This window comes from Ascaphus truei, chromosome 10 (assembly GCF_040206685.1).
Source record: "Ascaphus truei isolate aAscTru1 chromosome 10, aAscTru1.hap1, whole genome shotgun sequence".
Lineage (NCBI taxonomy): Eukaryota > Metazoa > Chordata > Amphibia > Anura > Ascaphidae > Ascaphus > Ascaphus truei.
Window position 1 is genome coordinate 18,910,946 of NC_134492.1, and position 18,667 is coordinate 18,929,612.

The window sequence follows — 18,667 nt, forward strand, 5'->3', positions numbered from 1 at the left end:
GGACCAAGACTGTCTTTCGGGTAATTCCCGTTTTCAATCCCCTGGAGACTGATAAACTGGTACCGCTTATCCATTCCATCAGCACTACTTTTAATTACTATTTATGTATTGATCTCACATTGTAGTCCTAGAGGGGATCTCCTAGGACTAGTTTATTTAATAAAGATTTCTAGTTTAATCACAACCCCCATTGTCTGCGCTTCTCACTTTTTTCTTTCTGGATGTTGGTTACCTTGTCAGGGTGCGGGATCCATGCAGGCTGGGTGTTGGTTACCTTGTCAGGGTGCTGGATCTGTGCAGGCTGGGTGTTGGTTACCTTGTCAGGGTGCTGGATCTGTGCAGGCTGGATGTTGGTTACCGTGTCAGGGTGCGGGATCCATGCAGGCTGGATGTTGGTTACCTTGTCAGGGTGCGGGATCCATGCAGGCTGGATGTTGGTTACCTTGTCAGGGTGCTGGATCTGTGCAGGCCGGGCGTTGGTTATCTTGTCAGGGTGCTGGATCTGTGCAGGCTCAGTGTTGGTTACCGTGTCAGGGTGCTGGATCTGTGCAGGCTGGGCGTTGGTTACCTTGTCAGGGTGCTGGATCTGTGCAGGCTGGGTGTTGGCTACCGTGTCAGGGTGCTGGATCTGTGCAGGCTGGGCGTTGTAATATAAACACCATATTTAATAATTACCATAGATAAAGTCTCATTCACCATATATACACACTTCTTATATAGTATCATTATTATTCTCTGCTTGTGCTGTGTGTTCCGTCTTCTCCAGCCGCCCACCATATCTCGGGCCGCTAGGCAGGTGCTGAGGCGTTACTATTCCTTGTTACCCAAGAGATTTCTCTGCTGTGTAGCGTTGGCAGTGCTCCATCTCCTCTCTCTCACTCGCTCTCGTCCTGGAGACGCTATCTATGTAGGGCACTGTCCCTAACTAGAAAACAATAAAGGGAATCCTTAACCGATTCTTACCTTCACCTGTCCAAGCAACGTCTACCAGCATCTTTTCCCTGCTTTTATCTCAATCTCAATCAATCGATATGGCCGCGCTGCATCATTTTATGCCGCGCGGCCACATTGATTGAGATGAAAGCAGGGAAAAGATGCTGGTTGACGCCGTCCGCCGCCCAATTAAGCACCGGTTCGGCGAACTTGTGAAAATTTTGTAACAGGTTCGCACGAACCGGTGCGAACCGGCAGAATCCCACCACTGCCTATATACACTATTCGGCAGAATCCCACCACTGCCTATATACACTATTCGGCAGAATCCCACCACTGCCTATATACACTATTCGGCAGAATCCCACCACTGCCTATATACACTATTCGGCAGAATCCCACCACTGCCTATATACACTATTCGGCAGAATCCCACCACTGCCTATATACACTATTCACCTTGAAATCCCTCTTCTTCAACTCCTCATGGGACCGGACCTTCTAGAAACCTCTCCCCTCTCTAGCTTTAAGGATACGCTCAAACAGTTCAGGTTCTTCAAGTTTAGTGGCATTTCCAAAGGATTCTTTAAGGAGTGAGATGGTGTCTGCTTATGATATACACAGGTGTGTTCTTCTGAATAATCTGAAGATATTATTACATTAAATCCAGAGGTATAAAATGTGCACTGATGCCACCTGCAGGTTACCCGTCTCATTACATTATGTATAGAAACAAACTGTTCAGAGCAGGACTCTATTGTATCCTAAACCAGTGTATGCTGATAATCCCGCATTTGCTAATCAACAAAGCAGAGCCTGGATTAATGATGATTGTATCTATTTAAGGCAATAGGAAGATCTCACTGTGTGACCTGGGTAGCCCATTTCATCAAGTAATTAAAGGGGACGATCCAACCGAAGGAAGCAGATTACACTGATAAATTCATTTAAACAAAATTTAAGATGCTGGGGTGAACTGCTTCTTCAAATGCGATTATAACCACTTTGGATGTGGAATGATGAAAACGAATCCCTATACAAAGAACTCTTCCTCCACTAATTTTAATTAAATGTATTAATTATAAGAAAACTGAGATAAGCAAAAAATCAGAATTAAAACCTGCTGCAATAACAAGGAATCCTATATATTATTAAGGCTTCCATGCAGCCTCAAGTGGATATAAATATAGCATTCAGCGTCAATTAGGTTTTTAATTTGATTTTTGGTTTCTCTCTGTTTTCTTATAATTAATACATTTAATTAAAATGAGTGGTGGAAGAGTGCTTTGTATAGGGATTCTTTTTCTTGTTTGTATATATGTAATGCACATTCCCCCGATCACCTCTCCAGTACGCTAAAAGTATCGAAGGCGGGGCGGTTTCCACCCCTAGTATACATTGTTGCTTTAGAAAATAGTGTTGCCAGGTGACTTTCCCAAAAATACTGGACACAATGGTGAAAGGTGCGACGCTCTCGAGGCACGCACCTCTCCTCTCCATACTGTTTCCTCCTCTCCTTGGCCCCACCCCCAAGCTCCTAACACCTCTTACTGATTGGCTGCATTTCCCAGCAGCAGTTAATCAGGATGGAGAAAGCTGCCCAGCCCCCCAGGAGCAGCTCTGCTCTCTCCCTGCTGGGGGAAATCCCGCGGCCCCCCAAAGTCGGTTCAGGTCACTATGTCCAGAGAGGTAATACTGGATGCATACATGTCCAGTATAACCTCTAATTTTTTACTGGACAGTGTCCAAATACAGGAGAGTCCGGCTCAATACTGGACACCTGGCTATCCTAGGTGTAGAGCAGGGGAGGGCAACCCCAGTCCTCAAGGGCCACCAACAGGTCAGATTTTCAGGATACCCCTGCTTCAGCACAGGTGGCTTAGGTTGAAGACTGAGTCACTGATTGAGCCACCTGTGCTGAAGCAGGGATGTCCTGAAAATCTGACCTGTTGGTGGCCCTTGAGGACTGGAGTTGCCCACCCGTGCTATAGGAGAATTTTAGTCCAATGTAATGGAATGAAGCTGTAATCTATAACACGACTGAGAAGCAGCTTCACAGCATATGAACATTGTTAAAATGATAAAAATCCCAGTGGTAAAGGGAACTATAAAGATAAGTAAAAAATATTCAAAGGCGCAAGGAGCTATGAAACAGAAAATGTATGGCAGAAGAGGAGTACTGATTTAATGTATGAGTTTCTTTTAGTGTGTGTGTGTGTGTGTGTGTGTGTGTGTGTGTGTGTGTGTGTGTGTGTGTGTGTGTGTGTGTGTGTGTGTGTGTGTGTGTGTGTGTGTGTGTGTGTGTGTGTGTGTGTGTGTTTTTTTTGCCTACTAAATTGTAGGAGATTTCCCCATGCATAAAAAAAGGAAGAAGGATAGGCAATGGGTGGAGTTCCTTAACTGGTAGAGGATAATAATACTGGGAACAACTTGAATATTTATAACAAGCAGACTACCAAGAACTTCTAACCCCGAAAAAGAACAGGGCTCTTTGAACCCAACCTTAAAAAGGTTTAGTCAACAATTAAGTTCTAAAAACAGAACATGTCACTGCAGGATTGTAAATATAAACAAAGAGGAGGTTCAAAATATTATAAATAAAAAATAATGTCATTTATTCACAATATTATAAATAAAAAGTAATGTCATTTATTCAGACAATTCCATTCTGGCACAAATTACTCAGACAATTTCATTCTGGCACAAAATCTCCTCTGTGACGTCCGGTGAAAAAAGCAAATACATAGCTCACAAAATGTTGTGTAAATTTAAATATAAAATGACTATATAGGTGAGAAGTGCAGTATTAAGAGTAGATAAGTGACAGCAGTCTGCCACCTAAATACAGAATACGTGACCTTAAACCAAAGTGAAGGTGATGAGTGGCTGCTCTCCACGAAAAGATGGCTCCCATCTTAGATAACTAGAACAAAAACAATAGGGAAAAGCGCACAACTCATAGTGTAGTATCACACATACAGGAATAACGTTCTTTTAGCCATGTTTATGCATAAACCAGCATGATGTTACCACAGACGATAGGAGACACTCACAGGTGGGCTACGACGTCAGCTATTCATTCAGTCACGCAAGCAAGATGAGTCCTTAGCTGGTAAAACAGGACTGGACCGTAGAGCAGATAACTCTCCTTTAAGAATGCTGGCAAAGGCTCTCACGACTGAAGACTGACGTCAGCTCCTGGACCCTGTGCAAACGAATCTTCATTCTCCGGATAAAATATCAACGACACACAACCAGACTCCAGCCGGGGGAGGACGAGGTATCAATCTGGGTAGTTCCCAGAAAAGTCTCTAGCCACTGTATGAAAAAGCAGCAGTGGTAGGATAGAAAGTCTAATGCTGTCTCAGGTGCATGCACAGCTGGTCTACTGGTACACGGAAGCAACCATGAGGCAGAGTAACAGCCCAGCACCGAGGCTACAAGGTATTAAACATACAATATAGTACTATTTGGAGCATAACAGAGTCCCATTGAAGGCGTAGCTTCCGTATAAATGGAGGAAATATCCCTCCTGTGACGGCTGTTAGCGTGGCTCAGCTGTTCAAGCAGAGGGTAGATTTCACCGACAAACTTCAAGCACTGCAGCGCTGGGTAGTGGACGTACTGGGAAATCCCTTTAAACTCTGCACATAGGAACCAGAGCGCTAGCAAATTGTCATACGGGGGGAAAGGGAGTAAGAATATAAAATACTCAAGTACAGCATCCAACGCGTTTCGTAAGACAATACTTACTTCATCAGAGGGGCCCATTAACATTGTTCATGAAACAAAGGCAAATAAGCCACACACTGATTCTATAAGCTTGGCAGTGAGCAGTCCCTGTAAGATGTTATGCATTAGGAGGCTTAGAGATCTCAGCATCTGGAGAGATCCAAGTATCTGGTCACCTTCTACAGCAGGGGTGGGCAACTCCAATCCTCAAGGGCTATCAAAAGGTCAGGTTTTCAGGATAGCCCTGCTTCAGCACAGGTGGCTCAATCAATGGCTCAGTCATACTGCTTCCACTGCAGTCAGGGATTCTGGGAAATTACATGCAAACTAATAAACTAATGCCTGACATATACAGCTTTTCAGCAGTCTAGGTTAAACAAATACAGTAGCTGTCTGTGAGTAGGGTTACTGGCTATGCCCTTTTTTAACCCAGGCTGTGCTGAAAAGCTGTGTAATGTGGCAGGCATATGCTTAAAGGGATCCATGTTAAAATGAACAGGAAGTAGACAGTGACACTGTGTACTCATGTTCATGTCATTTCCCAGAATCCCCTGTTGTAGTAGAAGCACTGTATGCTACAGCAGGTGATAATGGTGAAAGCAGGGTTACAGACCTGTCAGACATGTGAATGTGCTCACTAGTGGTATTTTCACGATAAATGTTCCACCATGTGTTTGCCAGTTTGGTTCGATAAGTCTTTGAGGCCCACTAAATATAACAAATGTGACGCATCCATCTTGCAGATATAATGATTAATATTATACATCCCCTAACCCATTACATACAGGAAGAATATTTCCCTTTTAAACTTTTTAAACATTACAATACCAAAGGTAAAGCTATCTGTTATTTTTAATACATAAGAGAGGTTAACATAATTCCATTATTATCGCCCGTTTTGTACTGTACCAATTAAACATTTTCTTCGCATTTACAAATAAAATATCCAGAAAGAGCTTTACTTTTATTGGGACCACTTAGAAGGAACATGACAAAGGTGCATTATAAGTGTATATTAAAGGTATATTAAAGGTGCTTATTCACACAGATATGTATCCCTCTGGTGTTATGTGGAACTCCACCTTTAAAACTGCAGACGAAGCAATATCCTAAATGTGGGGGGGGGGGGGTTTAAATTAATAAGTTCTGTACTATGAGAAAATAATTGTAGCATTTAAAAAAAAACTATTCTCAATTACATTTTTAATGTATTATATGCACTTTTTGTTCCTATAGAAACCATTTACAGTCACATCCCCTTCCTCTTCTGAAACCGGCTCTGGCACACCCCTTTTTGAGCCCTGTCCTCTCTCTAGATGTGCACCAATTGTATCCAGTGACTGCCTGCTCACATGATCTTCCCTACAGAACTTTGCATCGTTTGTCCTCTTCTGCTGCACTGACAGACATTTAGTGAACCCCTGAGACGAATCTTCACAGATCGATCACAGGAGAACGGATGGATCAGAAATGTAGCTAATTACTTATTGCGTGGATTGTATTAATGCACATATTAAAGGGGGAAAATAACATTAACAAATGGTAGATTGGACTGCTGCTTAAACTATTTTTTAGCACAAGGGTGCTCAACTCAAGTCTTCAATACCCCCCAACAGGTCAGGTGTTAAGGATATCCCTACTTCAGCACAGGTGGCTCAATCAGTGGTTCAGTCTTTGACAGTCAAAGCAGGGATATCCTTGAACCTGACCTGGACTGGAGTTTTGCACCCCTGTTTTAGGAAACCACAATGTGTCTGAAACCGTCCTGGTTAGTGATGCATGGAGGACCCCTTTATTGGATCAACAATATCATTCTTCCAGGTGAGTAAAATCAAAGAGAACAAAAACGTGCATATTGTTACATTTTAATAAATGAAAGTGCAATAGCCAGCGATAGTTACATTGTTATTCAAGTGAATTATGTGTTAATGATAACAGCTCCCCCCCCCCCCACCGCAGTGAGTAACCTCCTATGTTTCGTCACCTAACAATGATCAGTTATAGACTGTAATGAATTGGATACTCAGTTACCAATTGCTTAAACTATTCTTTATTTGGTGAATCATCCAGAATTAATAAGTGATGATAGTTTTGATTTACATATCACATTCTCCGCTTCTCAATCCTGCACCATTCCCTACCGTAATTACACATTCTAAAGGGACAGACGTGTAATAAAGGTTAATTACCTGTAATAATGTAAAACAAAGAATACCTATTTATAAACAGACAAGTTGGGCTGTTGCTATTCTTGTTCTTCCTGCTACCCTTAGTGGTGCTGGGATAGTACAAGGAAGAAACTATGGGACTCAGGTACGGCCAACTCCAGTCCTCAAAAGCTACTAACAGGTCAGGTTTTCAGCATCTCTGCTTCAGCACAGCTGGCTCAATCAGAATGACTGAAGCAGGGATATCCTTAAAACCTGACCTGCTGGTGGCCCTTGAGGACTGGAGTTGGCTGCTGCTGCTGCTGCTACACATCTCACCATGTACTGTAGACTTTCACTTTAACCTCAAAGCATTGAAACATAATGTGGTCAATAGTACATTTGTCCTTTCAAGTGAATATGCTACAAATCCACATTTCTTCCGACTTCCAATCATCGTTTTTACATTTTGTATTATTGTTACCATATTATATATATATATTTTTATGGGACAGCTACATGTTTCTGCATTTGCTTTGCCATTGCATGGATATATCTTATTCTGTACATACAATTAAGACATTATTGTTTCCATGTCCATAGTGATGTACAGGGCAGTTTCACATTTTCTTCTATTTTAAAGCATTGAACTAGAGATTGTTAACAGTTCCAAATATTGGTGTTGAACAATAAAAAGAAAATAACCTACTGTACATTCTGCATTACATTGTGTTTCCTTAAAGAATTTTCATTTGTTTTTGTTTGACCCATTAGTCGCCTTGTGCTGCTGGCACCTCTATTTATATACCCTCTGTTAAAGTTGATTGTCCGATACCATTCTTAGACAGGGTATATAACCTTATTGATCTTCTTTATATCCTGTCTATATCTGTATTTGCTAAGGTATCCACATTTATAGTGATTTGAGACTTAGGGGCCAGATTCAAAGACCAAGTGTATCTATCTGTCTCACAGTTGTTGTCTTTGGGAGTTGTGTTACGAGTTTATTGGTGGCTCTACCAAACACTCGTACTGCAAAGCATGTTGTGTATTGGAAGTTGGCCTGGATTCGCTGTTTGAGTTCCTGAGACAATGTGTCGATAAAGCTCTCCCAGACTTTAGAAACTGTTTCCTACTATCTTCTCTAGAGTGAATAAACCACATTTTTCTCTCCATGTATCTGTGGAAGGAGGGGTATGATCTAGCCATTGCTGAAGGATTGATTTCCTAGCAGCCATGGCAATGATTTGCCTACGTTTATTGTTTTTCGTTTGAATCTACCCCCTCGCCATCCCTTTAATTTACCAGGTCAATGAAGTTAAAAATCATGTACTCTGGAATTAGAGAGATGGTTATATTTAGAACTCTTTGATACCCATGCTTCGTTACGCAGAATAAGATTACGGGGGGGGGGGGCACCTTCCATGGGTTACATATAACCTTATTGCGCTTTACCATTTCAGGTATGCCTTGTGGAAAAGATGCAAAGTAACTGGCACTACCAAGGATCTTAATATCTACAGATGCCTGTGGCAAAGGCAAAAAAAGGCTAGCAAAAGCCCAAAATTACTCTGACAATCATCACCAAAATACATCAAATCCAGCAAACTTCTGGAAGGTCATCAACAATATATTGTTAGAAGGAGCGGCTCAGTGAGTTAAGACCCCCAATGGCACTGAAGTTCCATTGGTTCAATTCCCCGTGTCAACTCCTTGTGACCTTGGGTAGGTCATTATCTCCCTGTGCCTCAGGCACCAAAAAATAGATTGTAAGCTCCACGGGGCAGGGACATGTGCCTGCAAAATATCTCTGTAAAGCGCTATGTAAATCTAGCAGCGCTATACAAGAACATGCTATTATTATTATTATATTCCAGCCTTTTAGCTATCAAGAACCATCTTACATAAAAAAGGAGGACAAATCCTACTGCCAGTGCAAACGCATTCAAATAATACTTTGTGGGGTCATCCATCACCATTATCGCAGCGTTTTTTGCCTATAGTGTATGTGGCAAGAGAGAGGGACCGGGGGGTGTGGCGTGTCCGTGAGTGGTTCGCCCTCATTGGATGTCATGCGTCGGTCGCCGAAAAATAAAATTTCATTGACTTTCAGAGATCGCGACCAAGCCGTCGCGCCTACTATAAGCACTCGCGATGGATTCAATACACTTGTTTTGTCACGACGTCGCATCGCCAGGACTATAAGCGCGACTTTACAGGCACAAGTCTGGTCTTGTGGAGCTGCTAGAAGAGGGTGAGGGATAGTTTGGCTCCTTCTGCTGTATGGCTAAGTGGGTTCTGCAAAAGGCAGTAGGTTGATCCCTCTCCTAGGGAAGTGCAGGTTCATCCCTCACCTAGGGGTGAATGAGCAGGGAAAGTGTAGACTGCCTGGGAGCCTCAAGCTTCTGGGATGTACAGTTAATGGCCAGTGAGAAGAAGCAAGACCTTTCCAAGTGAAGTTCAGGAAGGAGGAGTATTCTGGCATGCAGGGTGCTAGGGACTAGGAAGCCAAAAGGAGACTTCTCTGGCAGAGGAGGTTGGTGGATCCAACTCCTAGTTAGGTGTGGGCTTGAGGTGGAATAGAGGCTAAAGCCTGCATAGAAGTCCTTATCTGAATGGGAAGGGTCAAGAAGGGAAATTGCCCTACAAGGTACACTTGGTAAAGTCTGCCTAATGATATGCTGTGTCCTATGATATGCTGTGAGAGGCCACTGTGTATTAAGAGAGTGATCATTGATCCTGTGCGAGCCTGGAGCTGTTGTGCCTGCTAATAAAAGACATTTGAGTTGCAAAAGATCCTGGCGCCCTATTCTTTATCCTGTACTCACAACCACCAACTATCCTCCATTACAGCCAAGGCCTGAACCTGCCAGAGGGAACCCTGAGATCACAGTTAATTGCCCGTGGAGCTAGCACTCTAATTCCATTGGGAACGGGTAATAGAAATTATCACGCATGTACACCCTATCTTCTGCAGTCAGGAGGGGGGGGGTATTACACTTATAAGGAACATAGGAAAGGATTAAGAAGGTCTAATATTTGAACATACCTTACAGCCCCCATATTTGTATGATCCCTTAGTAGAATAGATAGGTACCTTATCAATAGGGGTATAGATGTAACTAGGTGATATATAGGATGCAATTGTTTTCGCCCACCTATATTTACCTTGAAGATGGAAGACACAAACAACTCACAGGATTATTTTCTCTCTCTCTCTCTCTCTCTCTCTCTCTCTCTCTCTCTCTCTCTCTCTCTCTCTCTCTCTCATTGTTTTGATGACTCACTGAGAAAGAAAAAACCTCTAAAGGTAAGGAAAAGACAGAGGTGTTAAATACATTAGTTGCATCTGTTTTTTTACAAAGGAGGAATCACTGGCAACAGGAGGAAGCCACAACCCTTATATTAACGAACAATGAGTTACCCGAAGAAGGTTTCCATAGGCTGTTTGGAAAAATTAAAATCAATAAAACACCTAGCCCCGATGGCATACACCCAAGGGTTGCAAGGGAGCCAAGTTCAGTAATAGCCAAACCATTACATTTAATATGTAAGGACTCCATTTCCACAGGCTCAGTACCACAAAATTGGCACAACTGGGGAATTACAGACCTGTACTCCTGACATCAATAGTGGAGAAGCTACTTGAAGGTCTAGTACGGGATAATATTCAGGAATACCTGATGGAAAATACCATTATTAGTAATAGTCAGCATGGATTTATGAAGGATAGATTATGCCAAACTAAAATGATTATGTTCTTTGTGGAGATAAGTTGGAATTTAGACCAGGGTTATGCAATTATGTTTTCTACTTAGATTTTGCAACGGGGAGCTGACATAAATTGAACTTTTTCAGACTGGGATAAAGTTGTAAGTGGAGCACCTCAGGGATCGGTACTGGAACCCCTGCTTTTTAACTTGTTTATTAATGACCTTAGGAGTGCTTGAAGACAGCAGGCTTAGCAATAGTGCCCATCTGACAATCCACCTCTTAAAGCAGCAGTACAAAATGATGGTTTCGTCCCCCGTCCCCCCTTTAATATGTGCATCAATACAATCCACACAATAATAAGTAATTAGCTAAGTTGACGATCGATCAGCGAAGATTCGACTCGGGGGTTCACTAAATGGCTGTCAGTGCAGCAGAAGAGGACCAAAGATGCAAAGTTCTGTGGGGGAGATCATGTGACTAGGCAGTCAATAGCTACAATTGGTGCACTGCTAGAGAGAGGGCCGGGCTCAGAAAGGGGTGTGCCAGAGCCTGTTTCAGAAGAGGAAGAGGATGTGACTTTGCAAGTGGTTGTTACAGAAACAAAAAATGCTTGTTATATTAAATGTTTATATTAAAAATGTAATTTAAAAAAATGCTACAAGTATTTCTCATAGTACAGAACTGATTAAAAAAAAACACGTAATATATTTCTTGGTCTGCAGCTTTAAAGAAGCAGCTCATTCAGCATTTTACTTCAGATACACATAACCTCCCTTGTCTGCACTTCTAATAATGCACTTTTTACTCCTAATGTGTCTGTAAGCCTCCCGACATAACACTTCGATTGTAAACTAAGCTAATTAGTGCAGGGTCTCGTTTAGCCTCATGTCATTTACCTGTTGCACTTACTCCCATTGTTTGTAATGTACATTATTTACCTCCTATTGTAATGTTGTAAAGCACTGCGTGCATGGTTTTTGGTATATAAATGTCACCCTGATTCCCCCTCTCTGGAAGATGTACTGCTGGCTACAGGTAACTGTGGTGTGTGCATACCTGTGAGGGTCCAGGAGAGCTGAGTGGTCCGCGATTGTGTGGGGACAGGACAGGCTTTTGGTGAATTCTACTTGCTTCTCAGGGTGTCAGCGCCTCCAGCTCCGTTGGGCTCTAGGGTTCCCAGAGACAGTCCCCACCAGAACAGACTTCTTTCACACCCCTTCCCAATAGACTGTAGACTCAGGCAGGGGTATACAAAAAGGGATGCTTTATTGAGACATCACTGTGGATGGTATTACAGCGGATTCAGGGTAGATTAATATGGGTCCCCAGACCTCTGGATGGTGCTTGGCCTTAGAGTAATATTGAGGCATATTGCTCAGCTTTGATCTTGCCTCCACTCCTTACCCAAGAAGGGCAGGAGCACACTCCTTGCTTCCTCACCCCAGGTGAGTGGGAGCTGAACTTCTTTGCTTCCTCACCCCAGGAAGGTGGGAGCTAAACTGCTATAATTTATCACTTCCTCACTGATGCACCAGAAGGGAGGGCACAAGGTCTGCGCCATGCTTGGCTATACACAGTCCCCTGTGTCACCACCTCTCCTGCCACTCAGAGATTTAGCATGAGGGGGGTCAATACCCCTAGGATAGCCTGCTACAGCCTGTAGCTACTAAGGACTTACGTGACAGGAGGCAAAGAGGCAGTCTGGACTAGCCATGGCTACATAAATAAAATTATACATACGGTGCTGTATTTTGCCCCCATATTGCACCACATTTGCCTTAATATATATAGGCCAATATGTTCAGTCACTCATGTAGTTTCCTTCTTCAAAGCTCTGTGAGATTAGTGGAATATTATACCTATTGAGAGGAAAAATAATAACCCATGGAACTGAATGAACCTACTCTAATCTGTATCCACTTGGCAACTCTAACCACCACTCTCTCATATCTGCATAACTATGTATTAATCAAGACTTTAGGAATGCATAACATCCCCACATTCCAATTCTTTGGTCTATTTACCTGGTTGGGTGACTCAAATGTAGATCGGTTCCCATTTGCCATCTGCCCAGATAGACAACCTGACCTTGGTCACATACACAGCACAACAAACATATGGAAGACAAAGAGAGAAAGCCAAGCATGTATATGTCACATAGAAAACATAGTACCATGTATTACTTTCTTACCCTGAAGAGGAAAAGATACCAGTTGGTTGAACCATAACTACTTCTTGCCCATGGGCAGATTTGGGCAGGAGGAAGCTCTGATTGATGCATAGAAAAGGTACTGTATAAGCAGAGACTGGGAATGGTAATGCATGTCTCATCTCTCTAAAGTAAAATACATGTGATTACATATAATGTATGCAAGTCTTCTTGATTGATCTTGACATGAGTATGAACTGCAAGAAGAGGTTTTGCCCAACCCTCATGCCATGTTCATGACAATGTTTGGTTTCATGAATGCACAAAAGATGGACGAGCCAATACTTGGCTGGTTTACTGTACAGTACATAGATGCAGACTTTCAGAAAATTCATACAAAGGGAGAACCTAACATTCCATACAAAAAGCAATGGAACAGGTCACTCCAAGACAGAGCCACACCTGCCAATCCTTTATAACTCAGTCACTCAGAGAGTGCTTATCATCTGTAATATAAAGGGAGTTATTCATTGCACTGCGATACTGCCTCAGTTGGCACTATTGCAGTTTAATGAACAGATTCAAGTCAATGGGAATTTCCATCCAATAGTGCCCCAATCGGCACTATTATAGTTTAATGAATAACCTCCATAGAGAGATATACCTTAACATATGAGGCATGCAACGTCCAAAAAGTGTCTCTCAAATAAAGCCTGTTTAGAACAGACTAACATTTAAAACACAGAGAACAGCAAATGAAAATATCACTTGTGAGCACATTCACATATCTCAGACAGGTCTGCAACCCTGCCCTTCCACATTATCTCTTAGCATACAGAGAGCAAGAGTCACTCACAGCCGTATTAGTTATGAAGGAGACCATTTAATGTGTGAGCTACAGAGACACCATCCTCTACATTTGATATATGACATGAAAAGACCACAAAACACTGCATTATCGCAGGGCCCGTTTGGTGGGGGTGCCATAGGTGCGACTGCACTGGGCGCCATGCTTACAGAGGGCCCGCGCCCTCCCACAGCCCAACTTCCATAATCACAGTTCACTTTAAAAACCACAATATTTAAACTGTGATTACCAAAGTTGGGCCGAGGGAGAGCGTGGGGCCTCTGTATATCACGATGTCCAGGTACATTGATAACGCATTGTCACATGGTGTCATCACGTGATGCGAGGGGCAGGCTCTGGGGTGGTGGGGGTAAAAAGCACCCCACACACACACTCCACCAAGCCCCGTTATGGTCCAAACTGGCCTTGGGCGTCACCGACAGTTTTCTCTGGCAGAAACCCTCTTGAACATCTTCAAATGTATGTAGACAGTCAAAGAATGGACTTAATTCAATATGCTGTGTATCCATGTATCCTCTTGGCTACTAATCTGCTTTGCCTAAGACATAAGCCCTGGTACCAGCACAGGCAGTGTTAGGGTTAAATATATGCCCTTGCTGCTGCAGCAGTAAACAACTCTCTTAAGTGACAGGGGGGTGGGCCTAAGGCCGGTGTACTGTCCTATCAGGGGCTCAGACATAGGACCCCCCCCCCTGGGTACAAAAGGGGCTGCAGAGCTAAAATTGAGTGGGCTTTTGGAGTTGGAAGTGTGGAGCCAGGGCTCTGGTCACCTTCCTTCCCCTCCCTCAGGGAGTGGGACAACTACCCCATACTCCACTAGGGGACATGGGAGCAAACGATAGGCCTTTGGGGCCTCAAGCCCTGGGGGTTGATTCCAGGGACCATAGGGAGAGAAAAGAGTGTACATGTTGGTATGCTGTATGAAGAATAAAGAACCATCATTTCTTTTATACTCCTGCCTGAGATTGCAGTTTATCAGGGGGAGTGCAAGAGGGTTTTCTTGCAGGAACTGCCCCCAGCTCTGCTGAGGCCTGTGGGGAATGGAGATACTGCACCGAGTGATGAGCTGGGAAAATCCAATAAAGCCTCTATTGTTCGTCCCCAACTAACACCGGCGGAGAACTTCTAAAATTTAATTAACCATTTGGTATGTATCTGTGAGTTGATTAAGCAGACCCCTCCCTTAATTGTTAATCAAGTGACTGTGTTTTAGAATATTTAAGACTAGCTATATTGGCTGTGAGCCATATAGCTGTGTGTCCCATCTTAAAGTGTCATATTTAAGTGTTGGGCAGAGTTAACATTGGAGTTGAAATTGGAAGTGAAGATTGAGGAAGATCTGAACTCCACACAACAACTTTGCAACTGTGAGAGCTATACTTTGTAAACGCTGTGATTATTTGTACTCTCCCTATCCTCCAGTAGCCGGGAAGTCTCTCCTCCTGCATCTCACTATGCCCTCTCTATTGCCTTTTCTGTTTACTGTTTCCTCACTCCTTTGTGAATGTCTCTGTTCTCTCCAACTTTCCCACTCCACCAATATTTACACACCTCTCTCCCAACAACTTCTTTACCCCTCAATAAAAAGCACCCACACAAAACCTCTATTCAAACCCTTTATCTACTCCTTCCTGCTGCTGGGGATCTCCCTGAAGCCAGATATACACACTTGCTCTCATTCATGCCTCACTGCCATCTCCTCCCACGCAAATGGTGTCAACCTTTTCATTTAATACTGACTAACCTTAAAACTCACACCACAAATCAAGCATCCCAATAGCCTGCACTCATGGCTATTGTCCCACACCCTCAGTCACTCCTACCACCCATCGTGGCCAAGCACAGCCATCTACAGCACTTATTCCCTCAAACTTTAGATTGTAAGCTTTTCGGGGCAGGGATTTCCTTTCTTATTGTCTGATTTTGCTGCACTTATTATATTATTATAATTCCCTCTACTGTATTCTTTGTTTAGCGCTGAGTACACTTTTGGCACTATATAAAGACATACAATACAATACACCCAGTATCCTGTAAGCCTAGCAGGTGAGCAGTACAACAACACCAAGTAGCAGTGAATCTCCCTCAGGGTGAGGGAATCCCTGTTACACTGATTCCTGTGATCCTCTATGTCAGGGAAACCTCTAAACCCTATTAAAAGTAATATACTGTATACTGCGGCTTTCCTGACATAGAGGTGCAGCTTCGTAGCTATTGAATATGGGCTTATGCAATGAACAATAAACAGATCACCTCTTTCATGCAGCAATGCCGCCTGGGAGTTATTATTTATTTTTTTACAAATTTGGAGCCGGGAGTTCTGTGCTGCAGAAGCATTTTGGTGTACTCACTAGTGCAGGGATGGCCAACTCCAGTCCTCAAGAGCCAACAGGTCAGTTATCAGAGATATTCCTGATTCAGCATAGATGGCTCAATCAGTGGCTCAGTCAAAGACTAGGCCACATGTGCTGAAGCAGGGGTATCCTTAAAACCTGACATTTTGGTTGCCCTTGAGATCTGGAGCTGGCCACCCTTGCTCTAGTGCTCCCTCCAGGGAAAACAATATGTCCGTCAAATCTTGCGGGATCATCAGTGGTGACACCAGCTCCACAAATACTATTATCTTTGGAACCTGGGGGTCCCCGAGCTGAAAGTACCCTTCCAATTTTGTAAAAAAAATCAATTTGCAAGATACCCACAATATGCCACTTCTGACAAGAAAACCCTGATGTATAATTTCCAACACAACACACGACATCTTTTGTATCAGTTCTAACACAAACTTCCAATATACAAAACATAACTTTCAAAAAGAGACAAGCAATGTGTATCTTCAAAAGGAGATCTTTAATGTGTACATTTCTACACTGTGTAACTTCAAACACAAGACTTGCCATGTATAATTTCCAACTCTCAATCTCTTGGATTGTATGGAGCACATCGAATACCCAGCCTCTTATGTGTCCCAACCTGGTGGCACCCCCTTGAGCAGCAATGACTTCAACTAAGCATTTCCTGTAACTTCTGGTCAGCCTCACGCATCGTTTTTGAGGAATTTTGACCCATTCCTCCTCACAGAACTGCTTCAACTCAGTGACATTTGAGCGCTTACCTGCATGGACAGCTCTCTTCAGGTCCTACCACAACATTTGATGGGGTTTAAGACAGGACTTTGACTAGGCCATTCTAAAACACGGAATTTCTTCTTCTGCAGCCATTATTTTGTAGATCTGCTTGTATGTTTAGGATCATTGTCTTGCTGAATGACCAACTTTCGTTCAGCTTCAGCTCACGGATGGATAGGCTGACATTCTCATCTTGAATTTTCTGATACATTGCAGAATTCATGGTTGTATCAATGATGGCAAGCCGTCCAGGTCCTGAGGCAGCAAAGCAGCCCCAAACCGTCACACTCCCACCACCATGTTTGACGGTTGGGATGAGGTTCTTCTGTTCTAACACATTCTCGGTTTTCACCAAACATAACGTTAAAGGCCAAAAAGTTCTACCTTGGACTCGTCTGTCCAGAGAACATTGTTCCGGAAGTCTTGTGGATCATCAATGTGCTCTTTGGTGAACTTCAGACGGCAGCAATGTTCTTTTCAGAGAGCAGTGATTTCCTCCTGGCTATCCTTTCATGAACACCATTCTTGTTCAGACTTTTCTGATAGTTGAGTCAAACACTCACATTAGCCAAGGCGAGAGTGGCCTGCAGGTCCTTGGATGTTACTCTGGGGTTCTTTGTGATTTCCTGGATGATTTGCGGATTTGCTCTTGGAGAGCTTTTGGTTGGGCGACCACTCCTGGGTAGAGTGATTGTGGTCTTGAACTTTCTCCATTTGTCTGACAGTGTATTGGTGGAACCCAAATCCTTAGAAATTGTTGTGTAACCCTTTCTAGACTGATGAGCATCAATAACAGCTTTTCTGAGGTTGTCAGACATTTATTTTGATCCTGGCATGACAGGTTTCCACACATTTGTATGGTGAAGACCAAACGCACAAAGTTTCTGATCTTTATATAGGGTGGGGCCTCCCAAACTCACCCCTGAAGATCTACTTAATAATTTAAACCCCTTTATTCTAATTATCACCTTTAATTTAGCTGACAAAACTAGAGTTTCACTTAAGTTTGCACATAACCTGACTCGTAATTACTCATTGTTTGTCTAATTCATACATCATTTTGTTTCAAAAGACATGGAATTGGTTATTATAAACCCTATTGGATAATTATGAAAAGATTGGTTTTGATTGAAGAAGATTATCATGGAAAACCTACGGAATTTCTGTAATTAGCATTGCGTTTCACAAACTTTTTCTCGCCACTGTATGTGTTCCTATGTATCTCCAACAATTAAATTCAAACGTATCCATTTCATGAACAGGCCTCCTACGTCTTATCTCTGACATGGATTTCCCAGCAGTGAAAACAGACTATGCTTCTCTGAAAAAATAACAAGAAAAAGCTGCTTAACAAATAGCTTGAATAAACAAAGAAAATTATATGGTTGCGATTATAACTCCTATTTGCTATTGTTACGTCTTGTATTTTTTTTATAGAGGCACCTACACCCGATGTAGATATTGTTTTAATGAGTGTACATGCATATCTTCTCACAACGGGAAGAAATCCGTACATACGTTTTGCTTGTAAAACACCTATCACATAGGTTGAGCAACCATCTGCAATGTGCCTGTTTAGAAATGAACGTGCCAATTATACATGCCTGCTCCAGAAGAGAAGTCGGATCATTATCAAGATGATAAACGTATATCTCATATAGAGAATGTGTTAACCGTTTCCATCTCTGTCAGGTTACTACACCAGCAATTGAGAAAAGTTAACGGATTATATTTCAACGGCTTTCTGTACTAGCAAAGTCAGTATATATTCCTATGTAGCTGTATATCCGGTTCCACCTCCGGGGCTTTTTAAGATTCACACACTGTAAATATTATTACACCCCCAGTGAGTTGATATATATGTTTAATAACATGTTCTTATTTTTTATTGTACCCCTTAGAGGAAGTTTTCATGACCGGTCTCTTATCAATTCATCCATATATAGCCTAGTCAACAATTTGATCTTCATATTCTGATACCAACTGTTGGTCTAGCAAT